The sequence below is a fragment of the Cydia amplana genome, chromosome 6 (assembly GCF_948474715.1).
Source record: "Cydia amplana chromosome 6, ilCydAmpl1.1, whole genome shotgun sequence".
In the NCBI taxonomy this organism is placed as follows: Eukaryota; Metazoa; Arthropoda; class Insecta; order Lepidoptera; family Tortricidae; genus Cydia; species Cydia amplana.
This window is the reverse complement of record NC_086074.1, coordinates 1,479,335-1,495,620: the sequence shown is the minus strand read 5'-3', so window position 1 is coordinate 1,495,620 and position 16,286 is coordinate 1,479,335. Positions and strand designations below refer to the sequence as shown.

The 16,286-nt window shown below is 35.6% G+C and overlaps 1 protein-coding gene and 1 non-coding gene across 2 annotated transcripts in view; both read right to left on the bottom strand.

The window, feature by feature from the left end:
* LOC134648615 (somatostatin receptor type 2) overlaps positions 1–16,286 on the bottom strand; it is a 358,966-nt gene that overhangs the window by 87,504 nt on the left and 255,176 nt on the right. The window lies entirely within an intron of this gene.
* On the bottom strand, positions 7,145–7,217 carry Trnas-gga (transfer RNA serine (anticodon GGA)). The gene has a single exon. It is a non-coding gene; the product is annotated as a tRNA-Ser (tRNA).

Sequence of the window (16,286 nt, the reverse complement as noted above, 5' to 3'; positions counted from 1 at the left end):
TAAGACAAATATAGTCTGTATGTCAGCTGCTTTGCCCCAAACCAGAATACCATATGACATTACACTATGAAAATAACTATAATAAACAAGGCGAGCTGTTTCAACATTAGTCAGTTGTCTAATTCTCCTCACGGCGTAAGCGGCCGAACTTAATTTGTTAGCTAGTGTTCCGATATGAGGACTCCATTGTAGATTTTTGTCCAATGTTAAACCAAGAAACAGAGCTTTATCTACCATCTCTAAGCATTCATTATTCAAAAGTATTTTAGTATCGACTGGTTTAACATTCGGCAAAGAAAATCTAATACATTTGGTTTTCTTAGCATTAAGAAGCAAATTGTTCATAGTAAACCAGTTAAGTACATTAACGAGTGTGCTGTTAATTACACTATAATCGGTAGATTTCCGATCAACCTTAAAAAACAATCGTGTTATCTTAAAAATAACCTCCTTCGACTTAGTATCACATTTGTTAAATATAATCATAAAATACATGATTCTATAGGTAATAACAAAAATTAATGTGTGTTATTAAATTGTACAACGGGACTTAATCCCGTATCTAAGTTTTTAAGATTTACCTCCGACGTTTCGAGGACGGCGTTGTCCCCGTGGTCTCGGAGAAGGCTGGCTTAAAATAATCTCTCTTGGCTTGTGTAATTAAATATGTGTACAAAACGCGAGAGTTTAAAGTGGTAGACTGGCTTAAGTTGATATCATCATCTTCTAACCGCGCGAGTTTTTCGAACTACCCGCACTTGTTCTTGTTTATCCGCTTGAACGTTTTGCGCACTAGGGATGTCACTCTGTCGACACACAACACTAACGATATTCCATTTATCGACTGTCGATATTCGTTTACGCTTACATTTACTAATGACTGGATTCCATGTGGATGAGATCTTGAAACCCTCGTCCCGATTGAAATTACTATGTTTTTTGATTTCAATAGCTTCCCGTACTTTCCTGCTGTAGAAATGACGATCCGTGGACAGGATTTTAGGGTTATGCAGCTCAATCCAGTGGTTTCGTCCTGACTCCAGTAAATGCTCAGCCACGGCAGACTTGTTCACCTGACGATTTTTGACAGCTGCAATATGTTCCTTAACTCTTTCTGCTATTGTGCGCTTTGTTTCTCCGATATAGGAACTACCACAACTGCAATCCATTTTAATAATGTGTGTGTTTTTTTAATAATGTGTAAAAATCGTGAAAGTTTAAATCAGTATTAATAACCCCGAATATCAGAAAAACCCAAGAGAAAATAAAAAAGTAAGACCAACTTAATAAGGTAATTATATATCTCCCATCGTCCATATTATTTCTATCCTCCGTTCCCTAGTGTAAATATTTTCCTTATCTTTTTTGCGCCCGAAAAAACAGTGACGTTATTTTCGTAAGTCAGTTTTCTTTTATTCCCACGAGAACACTTAATTGAGGAATAAAAAATAAACGTTACGCTCAGTTTCATATAAAAGGTAAGGAAAACGAAAGAAAATTACATTAGTATCAGTCAAGTGTAAAATTCATAGCAAAAATACTGTCTTACAAATACCTACATACACCCTGTATTAAAATACGTTAACATTTATTTTTCAATCTTCTTCTTCCTCGCGTTATCCCGGCATTCTGCCATGGCTCATGGGAGCCTATGGTCATGACAACTAATCCCAAGAATTGGCGTAGGCACTAGTTTTGCAAAAGCGACTCCCATCTGACCTTCCGACGAAGGGAAAACTGGAACTTATTGGGATTAGTCAGGTTTCCTCACGGTTTCCTCACCGAAAAGCTACTGGTAAATATCAAATGATATTTCGTATATAAGTTCCGAAAAACTCATTGGTACGAGCCGGGGTTTGAACCCGCGACCTCCGAATTGCAAGACGCACGCTCTTACCGCTAGGCCGTAATACAGGTACCTACTATTAAGCGCTGGGCTTAATGGTACACTGTATATTAAAGGGCGTTAAACAAGAATTTATGAACCAGCATAAATTGAAGTCCGAAGGGTCTCTATTGTTTCCCAAAAAGTTTTAAGTCATAATGTATTGTTTGCCCGCATTTTCGTCAGTCATAATTCATTTGGTTCAGAAACGCGTCACTTTTCAGGATTGCCATAAAACAAACCTAACCTAACCTATCTGTTGGATCCTTACGAAAATCCTGAAAAGTTAACGGTTTGAGTTTTATGACTAATGATAATATGACAAACAATACATTATGACTTAAAACTTTATGGGAAACAAAGGGATACCGAAGCCCTAAGCTGAAGGGAGGAAGGAATCTCGTTCATAGTTCTGTTCCTGTACCGCCCGTGGCACACACAATGTTGTTGTTGTGTTGTGTATGGCCCGGCAGCTTGAATATGTCATGCTCGCTTAAAAGTCTTTGCTTACGGTGGCGTTGTTGATCGGGTCGCCACTTTCCCGAATGAAGGTTGAGAGAGGCGATGGCTGAGATACGCGTCATACTCGTGAACGGGTGCTGTTTGTGGAGACTGGTCTATTTAAGCTAACACGATATTTAGTTACTCTATTTTTGAGGATAATCACATCATTCGGTTCTCGTATGCTATTTTATTTTTATTGTCATTTTCTTACTTAATGAATGTTTTAATTAGGTATACAGGATTTTGACTCTTGGAGACCTTATACATCTCTAAGGATAATTTGATTAACTACTATATATTGTAATCTTTTAGTTATGATGACACTTAGAGACATTTACATCTCTAAATAATTTTAGATTATAGTTTTGTATCTTTGTGTTCTTTTTTTTTCAATACTATTGTTATAGCGTTTTTTTTTGTAATTCGACATTTAGAGACTTTATACATCTCTATGTAATACTTTAGTTTGATTTTATATTTGCGGCTTAGAAAGTTGTATTTTATAATTGTAGATGTGTTTTTTTTGCTGTATGTAAATTCCATGTTGACGTGTAAAAGTGCCCTTGTGGCCTATTTGCTGAATAAATGTTGATGTTGATGTTGATGTGAGGTAAAAATAGGAAATAAAACAAGCAACAACGGTTGCACTCCGGGAATGCCGATAGAAGTGAAAACTCACCACTATGTTACCGACGCCCGGTAACACGATACATACGTTTAGCGGAGGTATTCTATTTATTTATTATATAATATTATTATCATTCTCAATAAGATCACACTTTTTCATTGACATGTTTATTTACTGCCATGACAACGTCAAATTATTTTGAACATAGGTAAAGAGTCTTGAAAAGGAGTCCGCAACATAAATGTCAAATAACATTGAGTTTTTCTTTATTGATTTAAATGCCATTTAAATTATGAGTGGCCACCTTACGGGGCTTACGGTCACGTGATCGCCTTACGCCCCTTACGGTCACGTGATCGCCATACCCTGTCTCGAGTTTATCATTTTTTCCCCACCTCAAAAAGCGCCCAGCGGCGCTAAAGAAGTTTTCACTTCAATAAAACTTCTGCCTAATTTTGGACGTACTTAGCCTTAGGTGGAAATTTAGGATGTACAGCGGATAGCCTAGCAAGTGTTATGAAAATAGTTATTTTCGATACAAGTAGGGTTTGCAATCCGGATCCGAAATGTATGAAATTATCCGGATCTAGATCCGGATCCGCGGATATTTCCATACATTTCGGATCCGTCGTGCAAACCCTAGATACAAGTGCTAAAAAGAGGAAATTCGAAACGAGTGGCGATAAATTAAAACACGAACGAACTACGTTTTACAGTACATATGGCACTTTAAAGTTTCGACATACGCACGAAAAGTGCTATAATACGCACTAGTGCGGAAAAGTAGCCCCATATGTACTGTAAAATAAATTACAGTTAAGTAGGTCGAAATTTAGGATTTCGAATCGCATCGCCTACGTGTAATAAAATAACATCTTTTACAAGCAAGTGTGATGAAAATTATTTTCTTGCTGTACATTAATTTGTTGCTATGCGCACTTTTCACATAGCCAATGAGCCTACGTATGAATTAAATTGCTAAATTAATTTCAAATTTTCTCTCCATCTCTTTTATCCTCAAGTACTTACATAATCTGTGGATGAGATAGAAAGCTTCAAATGCCATTTATCGACGTCAAACAAACCGGGGTGCTCCAGTAAATATGTACAAAGGCAGTACTTCAACCTTAAATTAATTAATTAGTGGGTACCAAAATAAACTATACTTATAGGCCACTGCATAGTAATTGGCCACTCTTGACAATAAGACTTCATGAAATAAAATTATTAAAACGGATTATATCGCGTAAGTATATTGAAGGTATACTACATCGCGACGTTTCGAACCCGACATTGACCCTAAAATCCGCTATGTATCATCTCTCGTGATACGTTACTTTGGCAACAAATCGATATGTGTAAACTTCACTTATGATGATTTTAAGTGAACCAAATTTATGTCGCTATGTAGCAAAATTCTGGTTAAAATAAATAATAGTGTAAAAATTTACGAACGTGAACAGTAAACGTGTTTATTTTCTTCATCTAATCTAATAGAAAAAAAACAACGGGTTGCACTCCGGGAGTGCCGACAGAAGTGAAAACTCAATGACATCTTACGTCTTACGCTCTCGCGAATTTAAAAATTTTTCCCCATCACAAAAAGTGCACAGCGCCGCTAAAGAAGTATTCACTTCAAAAATACTGGGTTTTTTATCTCCTGAAAAGTAGTTTAAAAATACAGTGCGATTTTTTTTATTCGCACCCACGTTAAGGCCCACCGACGTGTAGTTAACAGAGTGGGCGATGGTCCACTACATCTACATTTAATTTTAATGTGTACTGTGACATGGCGGGTACATTTGTCACGGCGTTTGTTCGAGTGACACGCTCACAGTCCCCATTTCAGCTGTCAAAGCCATAATGGAACGAAAACATCTGCCCCGATAATGTCTTACACAGACAAGACATCCTCCAGACTGAGCATAGTAGCGCTACCCCCTCTACCACAGTTGAAAAATAAAATGATCTTTAGGTACCTATATTTATCTTTTATCTTAAAGTTTAAGTTTATGAAATTTACATGCAGGTACATATGTTAGTCTGTAAGGTTTCTATCTTGTATCTCCATGGGCCTTTGTTGCCTTATAGTAAATGATTTTTAATTTTGATTTAGAGCTAACTAACCATATTCTTTGTTGTTTGAGGATTCTGTGCATAGAAGTTATATCACTTATATTCTGTGTTAAGATTTTGAGTATACACAAATTTCGCTTTAATGACATTTACGAATGTAAAATATCACATCGTAAAATATCGGAAATTAAAATATTTCAACATTCAATTTGGCCCTCTTCCAATAGCGGAGGCTCTTTAACGTTATACTTCATTCTTCCGTCGGATGAAGATTTATTTTTCAATTTCGTGTTTTGCATGAAATACCGATATTTCCTTGATTTGTTCAGTTCAGGCTTGTGTTGTGTGTACTCAGACAACGATATATATAAATACTTACATAGAAAACAACCATGACTCAGGAACAAATATCTGTGCTCATCACACAAATAGATGCCCTTACCGCGATTCGAACCCAGGATTGCGGCTTCACAGGCAGGGCCCACTAGGCCCGACCGGTCGTGAAAAAGAAAATAACCAATTTTTATAATATTTTAATATCGGCGTTCGTTTGAAAACTCCCACAACGAGACTCAAACTGTTCAATATTAATAACAGACTTCAAAGAGACTCAGACACTAGAAACCAATTGAAACGAGCTCTTACGTTTTTTGAAATTAAAATTAATTATTTGGCTTATTTTCAATCGACTGAACTCTAATTAATGTACTTAGGTATCCTTTTTTAAAACAACCATGAACCCACGACCATTGGATCACTAGTACTATGCTTGCCATCTGAGCTGCCAAGACCATATCCAATACAGCGAATCCACTTGACTATACAGGGTGCTTCCTGTAACAGGAGCAATAAATTAAACCGTAGGTTGTACTCCTCAAACTGACCAACATTTGTTCAGCAACTTTTGAAAATAACTCATGTTTTGATTTTTATTACATTTTAAAGTTTATTCTAAGACGCAATGTATTGCAAATTTTGTTATGTTTAAAGCGTGACAAGCAACGTCAAACACACTGATGTCAGCCGTACATTGAAGGCAATATTTATTTTGTATGAAAAAGTGGAAGTCTAAAGGATTCATCATTTTTAAAAGTTGCTGAACAAATGTTGGTCAGTTTGAGGAGTACAGCCTTTGGTTTAATTTATTGCTCCTGTTACAGGAAGCAGCCTGTATATGAGCCCTAGGAAGGGCGAAGGCTCTAGCGACATCTAGCAAGTCTTACTTACACTTCTTATACGGCTACCGGAGTTCCAAGACATATTGGCGCTATCCCATACTAAATTAATTTGTATTAAGCAAAAACGTATGTGAACGATGATGATTTTATTTCTAAATTTATACTGCTTACCATTAAGAAGTAATATGTGATTACGTAAATTATTTCCTTTTGTAACAGTACATTCCAAGATATAACCACCCACTCCACCGTATCTTCAAACACAGTTTATTGTAGTTTTCAGTTCGCTACCCTAACGTTTTGTTAATGAAGCTCAAAAAAACGTTTTTTTTTTTACCATTTATAGTCTGCATCTTTCGCACTCATGTCGTATACTCGTATACGTGCTGCCTTCCCTTTTGCACACTTCAATTTATATTTAAGCGACTTGTTATTTTCTGAGTAATGACAAAAAGTAATGGCGGTATAACCCGCGGCACTAAAATATGGATGTTAATAAAACAACAAAATTAAGCGTAACGAATTAGGCACATTTTTTCACGATATTTATCTTAACTTAGGAACATTAAACTGAGATATAAGAGCTGCTATTAATTTAGGACCCTGCGGATAAATCCCTGCGGATTAAGGGTCCCTGGGTTATAATGGTCCGATACGAGTAGGTATTAATATTTTTTGCGCAGGTATACTTACCTAATGAATTTATCATATCTATTATATAACAGAGGACTTTTTACATGTAAGTATAAGGTTCAAGCAAAATAAATAAATTGAAATCATTTTACAAGCGATAACGTATAAACAGCAACACTCCTAACTGTATAAACTGAAATAGATGTCATATAGTAAAGAAAAAGTGACGAAGCCCCCCAGTGGTGAAGGCCGGATTCGAACCGGCGTCTTTAGCAATCCGGGCTAACGCCTTGAACCCCTTGGCCACCCCGCCACGGTGGAACCCGTCCCAATTTCTTATTTATTTCCCATCTTACTTGCTCATGTCTTCAAAGATCTATCAAAGTGTCTCATATGCTAGAGAAGGGCTTATAGCTTGCCTTAAAGAGATATCTCTTTGAAGTCTTAAAACGTCAAATCTTGAGTCTGTACCTGAAGGTTTTGATGATGAAATCCTTCATATTTAATCTATCCGTTCAGTCTACCTACTCACTAAATAGTGCGCACAATTTATCAAAAACGTGTAGGTACTTAACAGTAAACGTGTAAGCGTTATGTATCTATATGTCAAAAATTTTACCCGAGTAATTTTACGGACCGAAAATGTGGTGAGTAGATTCGGTTAAAATATTCTATCCGGTTCGAAGGGCCAATGTTGGTTGAGTGGTGAAGGTGGAATAGGCTTGTTCCATATGGGTGAAAAAGTGGAAACCGTCTTGTAGTCACAATAATTATATTTAATTAAAATCACAATTAGCACATATTTACGGTGGAAATGTGAAGTGTAGGTATGTTTATTCGTTTCCATGGTAACGGAATAAAGTTTAGTTCTGTTGGACTTGCCAACAGGTTTCTTTGGGTACTTTCATTTATGTACTTATACTATATTTTCAAGACAATTGTTGGAGCCACGCATACGTCAGGCAAGCGGTGTGCCGTCTCCCATAAGGACCTGTTTAAGGGGCTCCCCCACGCCAATGACCTTCGATCTGAATCCCTTAGTTTTCTAATGTTTTTTGTAGCTTATCATATAAACAGCAACGGCTTTAAGCAATAAAATTTACTTGAAAGTTCATAGTCTTCGAGATATTTGGCATCAAAGTTGAACAATTCTAGGCTAAAAACTGGTTTTCTGGCCATACATTTTGTGTTAATTAGTTTAAAATTATAATCCTCGACATGTTTTTCGAGACGTCAAAGACGAAGCCAAATATGTAGACTTCGTATATGGGTTAATCAACTTTTTCTTGTCACACGTTGCTATGGTTACGAAATAGTTGATTGACCCATATATAAGATCCTTCACAGCAAACTTGATACGAAAAAAGTGTTTTTTTAGACAATGTTTAAAAAAATCATAAAAAAATAAACATTCATTTCTTTCAAAATCCGGTTGATAGCCGTTTGTCTTATAGAATTATAAGCTAGCTGTTAATTATAGTATAGCTGTGGTGCTAAAGTAAAAGATACGATTCAAATCGATGAAAACCGCAGGTAGCCCCTTAAATACAAAACGCACTGCACGTCTACGCACTAATCGTCCAGTGTGCACAGGCCTTTAACCTTATTTATTTAGCTATTGATATTTGATGATGATTTTTATCTATAATCTATATAATAAATAGTTGACGATCATAATATAAATTCGTATAGATTAGCTTAGAATAATTTATAATGTAATTTCATATTATGAAATAAATAAATCTAAATCTAATCTAAATCATACATAGGTACGCACAAATTGATGCTCCTTTGATTTGCTCATCTTCTGTATGACAGTTTTCATCAATTGCCAATTCTGTTCTTCAACTACGTGACACAGTAATTGGCCTTAATCGAGCACGCTAAAATGTGCCATAATGGTTCTTATTGTCAGGGAAATCACGTTCGCGCCGAACATTAGTACCGCTGAAAGGTTATGCTAATAAGGCCTATTTTCGCTTAACGTTGGGGGGAAAATGGGTCCTTAATCAGAAATTGTGCTACATTCGTTGTATAAAGAGTTTAATTCATCCCTGAAAAACCAACATAGATTACCTTATGTTGCGCAAATTAGTTAGCCAATTTCCCAATAGATGACGCTGTACACGAGTAGCATACTTCTGATCAACATTTTTTGTGGTTGCATGAGATAGTTTAAACTTTGCACGGAACCCTCGGTGCGCGAGCACAGAATAAGTAATAGTATTATCATACAGAACGGCCACACACCGCCCCGCCCCGACTCGGATTACCTCGCCTCGCGACTGGCCGCGCGCGACATTAATCTGACGGACTTCTGGCATGCTCTCAGTAGAGCGACTTACGCACACATACACAATGACGCGTGTACAGACGTGCCGCGCACACATATAAACGCAAATCATTTTTGATGTATGGCGTGTCCGCCCTGTGGCGCGAGTTAAGTATTTGTCGATAAACGTCCAGTTAAAACATGGGTAATTTTGTACCTAATTAGCTATGTTACGGTGTATTATTTCCCCTCCAAAGTGCTAACAAAGGATAGTTCATACTATTGTTGTATTGGATACTCGCAAACTATTTAAGTGGGATTATTCCACTGAGAAAACTATACCACCGTTATTAGATAATGGTCTACGAAAATAGTACAAGTGGCTCAAACACGTCAAGGGGATTACTTTAGGACTCTTGAACAAACAGTAACAGTATTAACTGTCCCTCTGTAGAACTTAAGCCTTTTGTAATAAGGTTTACGAACGGTCAGCTAACAGTGTGGGCGATGGAACATTCTACTTAGATGCCTACCTACCTCGTAAGTTGATTACAGAACAACTTTACTAGGATATTCAAACCGCGGTATTCGAAAAACAAGATCCGTTCTAGACTAGAGAACGATACGATATGTAACTAGATACGTTGTAGTCTAAATTTCAACTAGTTCTCTTTTGCAGCTCAATTCGGGCAACAAATGTCACTTTTATGTTAAAATATCGTAATAATATCTTGTGGAAATCTTTCAAGAGTATCTCCAGAATCGCACAAGTGTCAAATTTGACAGACAAGATCTTAAACATATCGTTGTCGTATCTTGGTGATGTCTAATAGACATCTAATAGATGTCTAGTTCAAAATCCGTTTCGGGCCCAATGGCAGGCAGGAGAGTAGGTATATTTAGTTAACATAAGATTTTTTATACATCAAATAACGTTTTCAAATGAACTTCGCGGTATGAACCGTAGCAATTATTTTATTTTAATCATTGATGCGGTAAAAAATCAAAATCAAATTATTACTTACTTAATGTTAATCTTCAAACAAATGAGAGATAAATAATAAATGTTAATGTTAAATAAATTCGAAACGAAGCGGATTTCATCTCCATCTCGGATATCGAAAACATTTAATAGCCGTCGGCAAAGATAAATATTTGCTGATAAATTGTGAAGTGTAGGATCAGATCGGGCGCAAACATTCAGAAATTCGAATATCAGGAGCACGATTCTGATTTTACAACTTGTTATGGCTTCGAACTGATTTTGACACGACCTCGCCCGTCTTGGAGATTGGAGCGCCGCTGACGCATGAATATCACTTCGTTTCGCATGCACCAATCAGAATGAGCGATTTTCAAGGTAGTATCACAGCTGTATCAACTTTTTAAAACTGAATCGGGTTCCAGGAATTTTGCGCGCACCCAAAAGTGTGAGTGGGATGCCACTAGACGATTCCTGCGTTGCATTTCGTAAGCTCCAATCAGCGTGAACCGCTAAGGTTGATTATTTCTTAAGGTTATTGATTATTGCAGGAATGACAGTCATAAATAATAGTACATTTCGATATAAGTGCGAAAAATGGAAATTCGCAGAGTGGTGATAAATTGAAACACGACCGAAGGGAGAAAATACGTAAGATCTACTTCGCAATACAATTTTTTCCTTGTTTATAGCAAATGAATTTAAATTCTTTGAGAAAGCAATGCCACAAACGAAATACGACTTTATTTGGTTTCTGAAAGGTTCTATTTAGATTGAAACAGAGTGTACATTGTAATGCACATTAGGCCTTGCAAGGTTAATTAAATTTTAAAAACAGAATCGGCTCCATAAATTCGGATATCAGCGTCAAATGCAGCTTTATTCGTGAGTGGAAATTTAATACCAATTACGGGTGAAGTATATATTATTTGTATGTAAGGCAAATAAAGTGTTTATAGCAAATCAAGTGTTTTACGAAATCAAACATCGAAATGAATTTTATTGACGAGTTGAGTACTTACTTTGGCTTCAAAGAGAAATACATACATACATACAAACGTAATAATGTTTAATAACAAACATAATAATAATGTTTGTATGTACTTCTCTTCTTCAATATATCGGAATGTCACGACCTTTCTTTGTCGATTTTTTGTTTAAATATATGTGTTTGAGTATAATTCCACTATAGCTCATCATTAATTTGAGTCAATTTGTCCTAATTAACCTAGATAGGTAATAAAATGTTGAAAGGATAGCTTCTATATTATTGTCTTTTATCCATTTGTTTTTGTCTTCAAATCGTGTATTGATAAGAATATCTGGGTGACCGAGCTTCTAGCTAGCTAGATCGATTTTTCGCCCCCGAAAACCCCCATATAGCAAATTTCATCGAAATCGTTAGAGCCGTTTCCGAGATCCCCGAAATATATATATATATATATATATATATAAACAAGAATTGCTCGTTTAAAGGTATTAGATAGATTACAGGAATGTCGATGTTTCATTTTGTCACTTGTTCTTTAGGATTCTTTTTAAGGATACAGCTAATAGGTACAGTACAGAAATTTTCACTTAAAAGTGTACCATATGTGTATGTTTATTTATTATGTGTATGTTTATTTTTTCGAAAAATATTAACTTTTGGGTTATTTCTACTCAGAATCACAAGGACTACTGAAATATTCCGAAAGTTGATAGTTTAAAAAAAAAGTAAATGGTAGTACCTACTTTATTTAAAAAAACCTCTGAATTTTTTTCTGAAAATCTTTGAACATAGTTCGTATCTTCAAAATCAAGAATATTGTAAGTTTACCTACATATATCTTAATAAGTAGTTTGTGATATTAGTACTATTACTTTATATATTTTTTAGTTTTTGTTTACCCTGTTTTTTTAACTCATTGTCACCTTTCTATACATACCGCTTCATACATAATTTAACAAACATTTTAGCCGACGTCCCCATTATAAGTAATTTAAAATTCAATTGCGGAAGTACCTTCAGACGCATAGGGGAAGGCCGGGCAAGATGGTTGAGATTTATAAGTAGAAATAGTCCGATTTATAAAATAAGTATGATAATGATAATATCATGCTGAGCCTGTCTCGCATAAGTATGTATTATATAGAAAATTAGAAAGAAACAAAAGATAAGTATGGCGCGCTGCGTGAAACTTGTGACGGAAGATTTGGTCGTAGCGGGGTTTTTTACCTTTTATCTTAATTACTCTGAAAATAATACTTCAGTTAAAATTTTGATAGTCAACTATGTCACTATTTTGAACTAAAGTTATACTGCAACGGTATGCAGGGTAGCGATATGCAATTGATAATTGTGTGATGACTTGGTAGTCGGAGGGTCGAAATGGAGTTCTAAGTAAAACCAAACATTACCGAAGTTGTGTTGTATTCTCGGTATCCAAGTATAGAGAGAGTAAATCTAAACATAACACATATTTATAGGCTATTATTGCTTACATGCTATTTATACAATTACGTGCGTCGCATATTTATGTCGCAGGCAGTAACGTATAGTTACTGTTAATATGTTAACTTGGGCATATAGTACACCTCCCTGGAAAGTTACTCTTCACCCCCACAAAGGAGAAAAAAAAAATGTGACACACGCAGTTGCATTTATATTTTTTTTTAAATTAGAATTGAATATAATAATAAACTAGTTATTACTTAGTTTCAAAATACATCTTAGTGTTATTTTTATGAGTTATATAAACCTGATTATTCTTTAATATCTTAACGTTCGGTGACATATCTTCTATGACCTTGTAAGGTCCATTATAAATGGAGTCTAATTTATCGCCTACTTGATTTTTTAAAAGTATTAAGTCTCCTGTGGGCTTAGCACGGTAGCAGTTATCACGCAATATGGTATAAAATATGTGAATAAAACGTTAGTTACCGACGATTTTATCATGCATACTATGGTAGCAGACGATATATGGAGTTATCCACATTTGACAGCGGTAGATGACAGAAGACAATTTGCATAACATGGGGGTTGGATAATTTGACATATTATCCCATTTTGACAGTTCAACTTAGTTAATTTTATCTAAGTGCTTCTTAGGTGACGATAAGCCTTGTCGTGAAAGCAAAACTAGTGAATAAACCTATTACAAATACAAATTACAGGTAAATATCCGTTTTTCTATGATTATATTGAGAGTTATTAGTTACAATGTTCCGCTATATATAATATAGTCAATATTTAATTTGCAGGGAAGTCAAATTTTATTATTCCTACTCGCGGCTGCTGTTGAAGAAACAAAGCGTCGAAAAATCTCGTGCATAGCTTTAAGAAACGCTTGCAACCCGTTTGATATGCCAGACGAAGAGTTTCGGCATATTTACAGAGTGTAAGGAGTGTGCAGTGCATTTATGTGCCGAACTTAACGCAGAGTCTCAAAACGGTGATGGATTACCAAAACACCTTAAAGGTAAAGCTTAATAAAATTGTAGTGTTTCTTTAAAGTTAATATGTATTCCATGTAAGACAGGCGTCTCAATGACAATGCTACTAAACTCTTAAATACTATCTCATATTATAATTGTAAAAATTAGTATGTTAAGATATTCTGTTGCACAATCTTATACTTATGCTACTAACTTACTAACAGAGGTTACTTATTTAAGCCACTTTTTACCTCAACATTCATATCCTAACCTAAAGGGGAAAGTCTACTTACCTAGGTACTTGAAAATATTACATCTATGTTCTTATTTGTTTTAGGTTTTTACAGTATTAGCTGTAATACTGGTAGCTGATGGCAACTACCAACGCGGGACTAGTCAAGATGATGGCTTGTCCATAGGCCAGACTACTGTAAGTCAATACCTTTCTCGAGCAACTTGCACACAGAAGGTAAGTTCTTTTGAGCACTGAATTAAGTACTTACTAGACATAAAAAACTGTGACGTTCCACTAGGCGTGTCTTAGTAACTTTTTTGAATAAGTATGAGTGTGGCTGTATTGTGCAATGAGATAGGTAACTATTGTTTGATAGTTATGTTAAGTAGTTACTGGGTCTAGGATACATACTGTTATTCTTCATATTCAATTATTCATTATGTGAAAAAAACTGACAATCACAATATAAATTCCTGAAAATCTACCATGTGTAATTTTAAGTGAAATTGTATATTGTGAGATAAATAAATCATATCATATCATAATCTGGGAATGCATTTAAGGTTTAACTAAGGCATCCAGTTCTAGTTCTAATGTGCTGCATTGTTGACAAACATACTTAGTCATATTTTTATTCAAAAAAAAAAAATACAGGCCTATTGCTTGATGACTAGCGGAATGCGCAGCAAGCAGCAACCTCGAGTCTAGGACAAAACTTAACTTTCATATTTTTGGTGTGCATCAGTAAGCGTTCATATTGCTCTTCACGAGACTCCAATGGATAATACATATATATAAAAACTAGCGGATAATATATATAAAAACCAATGGATATTATTCCCCGAAATGGTCGTTCCCGTCGATTAGTTACTAGTAGCTATATTTTGGGTGCAAATAGCCTGCACTCATGTGAAAATATTTCATTCATAGCTGCCACATGAACCTGCTGTTACTTATTTCCTTATTTTTCTTCCAGAAAACTTCTCGTGGATACAGGGGGAAATTAAGGAAGGCGCTCCCCGAGGACTTCCTAAGCATCATGCACAAAACCGGCTGTTGTTAAGAGCCCATCAACCTGCACACTAGCGCCACTGCTAAGTAATCGTGATTATTTCAATTTAACGAAATATATTTAAAAAAGGGGGCCGCTACGCATTGTATCTTGTATTAAAGTACCTTTTGCATACTCGTACATCAAACTAGTTTCTATGTTGCTGGATTCGTCAATCTATGCGTCCAAGTTAAAACGGCCGTTTTTGTTTTGAGTTTATAGATTGACGAATTCAGCAACATAGAAACTAGTTTGATATATTCACAAGGTACTTTAATACAAGATACAGTACGTAGCGGCCCCCTTTTTTTAAATATCTTTCGTTAAATTGAAATAATCATGATTATTTAGCAGTGGCGCTAGTGTGCACGTTGATGGGCTCTTGAGAATGTGCGCGTGCGAGCCAGCTTAATAAATACTTATTTCGCCTATAACCAACTATGTTTTACTATCACACAAATACCTACCTAATCTATTTACCTATTTTTCTATGGTCAATCTTCATACAAAACAGCATTCCCCGCATGTAGGTGTCGCTTATTCTTATTTTTCATTTTAGCGTACAAAATCTGTCACTGTTACTACTTATAGCTTCTAAACGTATTTAATCCGACTTTCATATATATACACTATAGTATAATTAAAGCATTTTAAGCACGTTCTTATTTAAAGACGCATCTAGTTAGTCTGTGGCGGTCAAAAGGTTAAATAAGAATATTCCTAAATGCTCTATTATGCTATAAGTCTACCTACTTTAGTAACTATAACTACGGTCAGACAGAGTTTAATACTCTAATAATTAATGTTAAATTTTAAAAAACTATGTTAAATTCATTAACAACAATGTCAATATTCTCGCGGCGTTGGCACTGTTGTCAGTCTTCTATGTTTACTAGGTAAGTTAAGAGCCCGTCAACGTGCACACTAGCGCCACTGCTAAATAATCGTGATAATTTAAATTTAACGAAAGATTTTTTTAAAGGGGGCCGCTACGTATTGTATCTACATAGTATTAAAGTAACTTTTGAATACATCAAACTAGTTTTATGTTGCTGGATTCGCCGATCTATGAACTTAAAACAAAAACGGCCGTTTTAACTTTGGACGCATAGATTGAAGAATCCAGCAACATAAAAACTAGTTTGATGTATTCAAGAGGTACTTAAATGTGACGGAATCTATGAAAAGGGACCTTATTGTCGATGGCGCTTACGTCATTATTAAAGATGCTCCGATATAAATATAATGCCGCGCGATGTAAGCGCCATCGACAATAAGGTCCCTTTTCATAGATAATGCCCCAAATACAAAATACAGTACGTAGCGGCCCCCTTTTTTAAATACCTGACGTTAATTTGAAATAATCACGATTATTTAGCAGTGGCGCTAGTGTGCACGTTGATGGGCTCTTAACAATATCGG